The sequence below is a fragment of the Mercenaria mercenaria genome, unplaced genomic scaffold (assembly GCF_021730395.1).
Source record: "Mercenaria mercenaria strain notata unplaced genomic scaffold, MADL_Memer_1 contig_2090, whole genome shotgun sequence".
In the NCBI taxonomy this organism is placed as follows: Eukaryota; Metazoa; Mollusca; class Bivalvia; order Venerida; family Veneridae; genus Mercenaria; species Mercenaria mercenaria.
This window is the reverse complement of record NW_026460126.1, coordinates 44,922-51,816: the sequence shown is the minus strand read 5'-3', so window position 1 is coordinate 51,816 and position 6,895 is coordinate 44,922.

Sequence of the window (6,895 nt, the reverse complement as noted above, 5' to 3'; positions counted from 1 at the left end):
AATCGATTTCATATTCGGCAGGTTGCTATGATGTTTTAACATCTGTTTATTTTTTTTCATGTTTGCAAGTAATCTCTGAATAAACTGACTTACTTGAGTTATATTCAAATTAGTTCAAAACTAAATAGAGTAGAATCGAGATACAAATTTTACATTTTTTTTTTTCATTTTTGTACAGATGTCTCGTAATCCGGAGGCCGCGGGGTCGAATCCTGTCAGCGGATTTTGACCGTGACTCCAACAGTCCCTTCTTTCGGTGCGAATACTGGTTAGTTTCCAGGAAGCAGTCATCGAGTGTATTTCACATTAGTTGGTGAACCAAAACTCGACGCGAAAAATAAATCTTTTAAATGGGAACAAAATTACCATTTAACTGCACTCAGTATATAGAACGATTCACACTGTTTCGTGAAAAAAGACCAAGTAAAAACTTGTTAAGGTTCGTTTGGATATTTACCAATGCTCTACACTTTCAGATTATGCATTTAGATACTTCAAGATTAAACTTCAATGGTTAGACATATCTTGCAAAACTTTGCAATTTATTTAGGTTGATTTGATATATTATTGTATACAGAATGCCTTTTCAGTCAGTTTGCTAGTGCTCGGCATTTTTGATACATAACAACAGAAGAATAGTTTGAGCCCGCTAATCATAATTTACAAATAAGTCTGGAAAAAGCAAAATAAAACTTTGAATGGATGTTGTTTCTTCAAATCTCACAAATTTCTTCATTAAGATTTTTTTTTGTAAATTTATCAACATCACAGTGTACTGCAGACGATTTACTCTAACACTGCTTACTTTACTATGGTCACGTGACCACACCGGAAGTGAACTGTACTTGGATCTGTATTGAGCAGCTTTAATGCTGTCGCATTCTGAGACCCTGTGAGTTTTTCATTGGTAGAACCAAACCTATTGTAATTATGTAAATTAAACTGTTGCTCTTTTTTTGTATACAGAGTAATTGTGCGATAGTTTGCAGTTTTTTACGAAGGATCTGAGTGTAATTCTCCAGCTAAAATGGTTGGTTAAACGCTTATGTGTGGCCAAATCCATAAAACATCTCAGAAAAGTTTTAACCTTACAAATTTTTTCAACTTTACGGTAAAGAGCGGGATTTTCCAAAAACAAGTTGCATCCTTCATAACTTGTTTAAATAAAAGGTAAAAGTTGATTTTTCACCCGATATTACATTGTATTGAAAAGGTAAACTTCGTACTTCTTACGCAAAAACGCGTGGAGAAATCACATTTTAGCTCAACCCTAAATATTATAGTTGTGACGTTTCTGTTTTTACGGAGATTAATTTATTTTTGGGGTTGTCCATTATATCCAAAAAGTAATTATGTTTCATTTGGTATAACAGGCCCTTGAAACCTATATGTTTTCAAATGGAATGACTAAGTAGTGTGTTCTTTTTTTTCACAAATACAATTATGATAAAAAAAATGAATTGTAATATGAGCGAAAAATAAACAGGGGTCTCCTTCTTCGTTTTCGCGGTATTGTCTTAATGTTCTCCTACCCTATTTTCACGCGCAGCTATTGCACATTCAATTTTTACATACAAATGCTTGTTTCTAAGGGAAAAATAAGTTAATCACCAAAAAAAGTTTACAACAGCATAAATTTCATTTTAATTATATTCTTATTTTGTTAGCCATTTTCGATTTTCTTTCCGATCTTTATTGTTACGCGTGTATCCTGAATACATGTTACACACAAAGCGGCGTAATGAAAAATAATAATATTGTACTTCTTATTAAACATTTTATTGATCATTCGCCACTCAGTATGTATTTTTTATTTTCTGAAAATGTTCCTGAAGTGTTTTTGAATGAAATAAAATTATAAAATGACTACCAGGTTCATTTTCATGCTGCGGTGCTAGGAAAATTTTGACTGTGCATATCAAAGTCCCGACCAACTTAAAAGTCAGAATTAGCCGGGAAGAATTATTTCCTGTTGTGGCCTTTTAGGATTTTGAGCCCATTTTCGTCAACATTTTATTATACATTTACATTTTAAATACTAAACTCTTTCTCTACAGTAACTTACAATTGTCGCATTGAAAAATATTAGTCACGGATAGGGTTATTTCGAGGGATCACCCTCTCAAGAATACATTATTTATTTTATTATACCGAAAATTTAATGAAATGATTTATTTAACATTAAAAAAGTTATTACTTACCAAATAATGAAGACAGAATTAAGGAGGCTTTACTAGTAAGCACTTAGAAATTGTCGCGACTTTGCTGTATAAAAATACTTTTTGATAGGTATAGTCTTGAGGTTACATAACGCTGTATTATAGGCATACTTCAACATAATCAGCAGCAGTAACATTCGAAAAACGGCGATAGCTACGGAACATATAATGAGAGCACTCATTGTCTTAGTAGTTAGTAGTTAGTTAATTTCCAATCTGATGGTGATAGTTTCAGTTTAATATTTGATGAAAAATTGTTTTCAAATGTTGCATGTAGAACAAATCCATTCAAAAGCAGAAAAGAAAAATAGGCCGGGTTCATACATGTATGAACACAAGATAAAGTAATTTAATCCTATGTATAAATAAGCGCATCGTCTTTTAATCAGTACGAAAGTATCGATCTCTCATAGGGAGACATGAAAATGTAATATCACATGCGCAGAAAAACAAAATAGCGTTGTTGCGCATGTGATATGAAATTATTGTTTTTATCATTAAATCTATATTTATAGTCCTTTCCATTGTTCTAGATGTAGCCACATGTTCAACGATAATTTTCTCGTATTTTCTCGAAGGCGGAGCCAAACACACATATTGACCTCCAGCTGTGACGTCCACACGTTATTACGTTAAAACAATGCGACGTTGTATACAATGAACCACGAAGGATGACCTAAGGTTGCAGACATTTGTATCTAATGTTTATACCTGAGTAGGCTGGATTTAATAATAAAACAATTGTCGCCTTTTATGTGTGGTCGATATGTGGATTTATTGACCTGTTAAAGCGATATCAAGTCGATAAATTCGCCCGAGGTTGATATTGCTTTTATCAGGCCGATAAATCCACATATGAGCCATGCCATGAGAAATCCAACATTGTCTATTGCGATTAGAGAAACCGTTAGCAAACAGCATGGATCCTGACCAGACTGTGTGGATGTTGGTTTTCTCATGGCGCGGCTCATATCGACCTCACCAAAAGGCAATTATTGTATAATATCACATGCGCAGAAATTGAAAATAACGATTTTTTGCACGAGATATAAAAACGCTTGTAAATATGATATATTATTCAAGTGAAACTAATGGGAAAATTGCATTGGACATAGTGTGGGATATAATAATTTAACATCTGAATTACACACATTTGTAATCCATGCTTTAAAATGTTCATTTTAAAAACAAAAAAGTTAACATTGTGTGAATAGTTGTATAAGCATAGACTGAAATAGTTCGTAGTCCGACCAGACCGGTTTTTTTTAAATTCTGTGTTAACAAGATATGCTAGTATTATTTCAAATATAAAAGAAAGTGAAATCAAAAATTAAATAACTAAAAACAAAAATAACGTTAGCAGTAAATTGTTAAAACACGAAAGTTCATTGCTATCACTACCCTCCCATTTATCCATATTAGAAAATTACCGTTTTTTTTTATTGTTTTGTTTTAAATAGACTGAGCGGGCATGTTTCGGGGTGGGGATGGGGGTCCGGGTTCGAAACTTTGCGACCGATCTTTCATATTTTATACTCCAGTTCATTCATTTCTACAATTTACTGCAACTCCGGGTATCATCTCCATACATATCATCCGGTTTTGTTTAAAGCTAAATCATATGATTTATCATTTGAGCAACATTTTATATTTTTTCAGTTTTCTTGTATTTCAGGAACAAAGACTTATTACATAGAGTTATACCTCTTCTGGAAATGTTCACTTTGATACTTTTTATGAAATTTTGTAATTGCCTCCCTTTAATATGAAAAAATGAAAAAAGGGGGCTGTTTTTTTTGTTTTTTTTTTTAGCTTTTGATATAATTTACAGTTTTATATTCAAATCTGAATACTTCAACAACCTGAAACAAATGACAAGTATGAAAACAGCGCATAGCTTCGAAGTTCATCTATTTTCGATCTATCTTGGTTGCACAACCGAGATAGGCAAAAGGAGTATATAATAATAATTTTATAAACTTACTTTCTAGTTAATTTTCGCAAAATGTGTACTTATCAATGAAAAATATTTGACAACCTTAATATAAGAGTGTTTATATTCTTTATGTTCCCTAAGGCAAGATATTTTTATTAAATTAATACTTAATATACTAAAACGCTATCGTGGTCGGGCAACCAAATTTTATAAATACTTCCGGTGTACGGTATAGACCCCTTCGCCGTACTACACAACCTAGTGTCACATCGTTAGGTGTGAAATAACGACGAACCATTAACTAGCCTGTCCAGTTCTGTTGAAAGTATCCTGCAAACTGCTATCTCGTGTCTGTCCGGTACACAAAATGACACATCGACTGCCGAACGTATTACTTCTTTGATTGAGTGTGATTCAAATATCTTTTTATTTTAGGTCTTTGCTTATGTCAAGTGCAATACTTCATCAAACATACGTATCATCAATATTAAATACTTTGCTTTTACTTTTGTAATAATGAAATAAAATACACATAAATTTGCCTTGATTAAGATGACGGTATTACCATTCGTAATTATATTAGCCTTTCGTCCGTAAGTTTCCGGTGGTTTCCGTACAATCGGAATCGGCTATTTCCGTGGTTTCGGCCGGGCCGGGCCGGGCCGGGTTTTATTAATAACCCATATTTGGGTTATTATAAATACTGGGTTATTAATAAAACCCGGCCCAGACCAAACACCGGAAATAGCCGATTCTGATTGTACGGAAACCACCGGAAACTTACGGACGGAAGGCTAATATAATTACGAATGATATCGTGTCGATATCAACTTACATATTTAGAATTTAGTAAAATATAATTTGTAAACTTGTACACAGGAAGTCGTTATACATAGCGTTGTTTTGACGAATTAGTTCCCGATATTTTGTATCGTTATCATTATATACTATTTTATAATCACGTTTTGTCCAAAAAGTTGTTATATTTCGAAGAAAGGAATTCCTCTCGGGCCTCAAAGAGTTTTTGTTTCACCTGTGCAATTCCCAAAGCCTAAATAATTCTTTGTGTCCGGTAACATGCCTAAAAAATGGGTAGTAAAAAGGCAGGATTTTTTTATTTTTTGTTAATGAGACTTTACGGAAATTATTTTTATGTCAAAAAAAAAATCAAATAATTTTTTAATTCTTGACAATTTTTTTTAAAGAAAAAATGGCAGTTTTTTAAAATTTTTTATTAAAAAATTTTTTAAAAAAAATCTAAAAACCCCATAAAACTTTAGGGTATTAAAAAAAAATAGGAAGGTGGGATACCGATTACGCACGAAGAAGCGCGTTAAATTTAAAAAATTTTTTTCACACGGTACCCCTATTTTTAAATTTTCCTGTATAAATTTTAAGAAAAAATCGAGATGGTTTGTTTCCGAGTATTTTTATCTTTTGAACTTAGTCGACTAAATTGAGTACGATAAAAGTCAAAAATTGAATATTTGTGGACTTTGCATTTTGTGGCATAGCCTTTGACTTTCGTAATCGATTTTCATTTTCGGCAGGTTGCTATAAATTTTTTAAAACATATTTTTTTTTTTTAATTTGAAAAGTAATCTTAAAAAACTGATTTCTTAAAATATTAAAATTGTTCAAAACTATATAAGTAAAAATCGAGATACAAATTTTACCTTTTTTATTTTTGTCAGATTTTCTGTAAACCGGAGGTCGCGGTGTCGAATCCTGTCAGGGGGATTTTGACCTGACCCCAACGTCCCTTTCTTTCGGTGCGGTACGGGTTTTAGTTTCCAGGAAGCGCATCGAGTGTATTTCCATTTTTGGAAAACCAAACCGACGCGAAAAAGAAATTTTTTAATTGGGAACAAAATTCCCTTTTAACTGCATAAATATACAGAAGTTCCACGTTTCGTGAAAAAAGACCAAGTAAAACTTGTTAAGGTTCTTTTGGATATTGACCAATGCTTACCTTTGATTTTAAATTTAGTATTTCAAAATTTAAATTCAATGGTTAGACATATCTTGAAAAAATTTTGAATTTATTTAGTTTTGATTTGATTATTTTTGTATCAGAAGGCCTTTTCGTCATTTTGCTAGTGCTCGGCATTTTTGATACAAAACAACAAAAGAACGTTTGACCCGCTAACTAATTTAAAAATAAGTCTCGAAAAAGCAAAATAAAATTTTGAAGGGATTTTGTTTTTTAAAAATCTCAAAATTTCTTCTTTAAAGATTTTTTTTGTAAATTTAAAATTTCACAATGACTGCAGACATTTACCAAAACATGCTTACTTTACTATGGTTAGGCCCACACCAAAAAGTGAACTGATTGGATTTTATTGAGCAGCTTTAATGCTGTGCATTCGGAGACCTTACGTTTTGTGGTTTTTCATTGGTAGAACCAAACCTATTGTAATTTGCAAAAAAAACGTTGTTTCTTTTGTATACCGAGAAATTTTGTACGATGTTTGCAGTTTTTTAGAAAGATCTGAGTTAATTTTCGCAAAAATTTGGTTTGTTAAACGCCCTTGGGGCCCAAAAATTCCTAAACATCTAAAAAAATTTTAACCTTTTAAAAATTTTTTAAGAAAGTGTAAGAGCGGGATTTCCCAAAAACAATTTGCATCCTTCGAACTTGTTTAAAAAATAGAAAGTTGATTTTCACCCAATATTCATGTTTTAAAAAAGGGAAAAAATTTTTCGTACCCCTTACGCAAATGCGTCGAAAAATCACTTT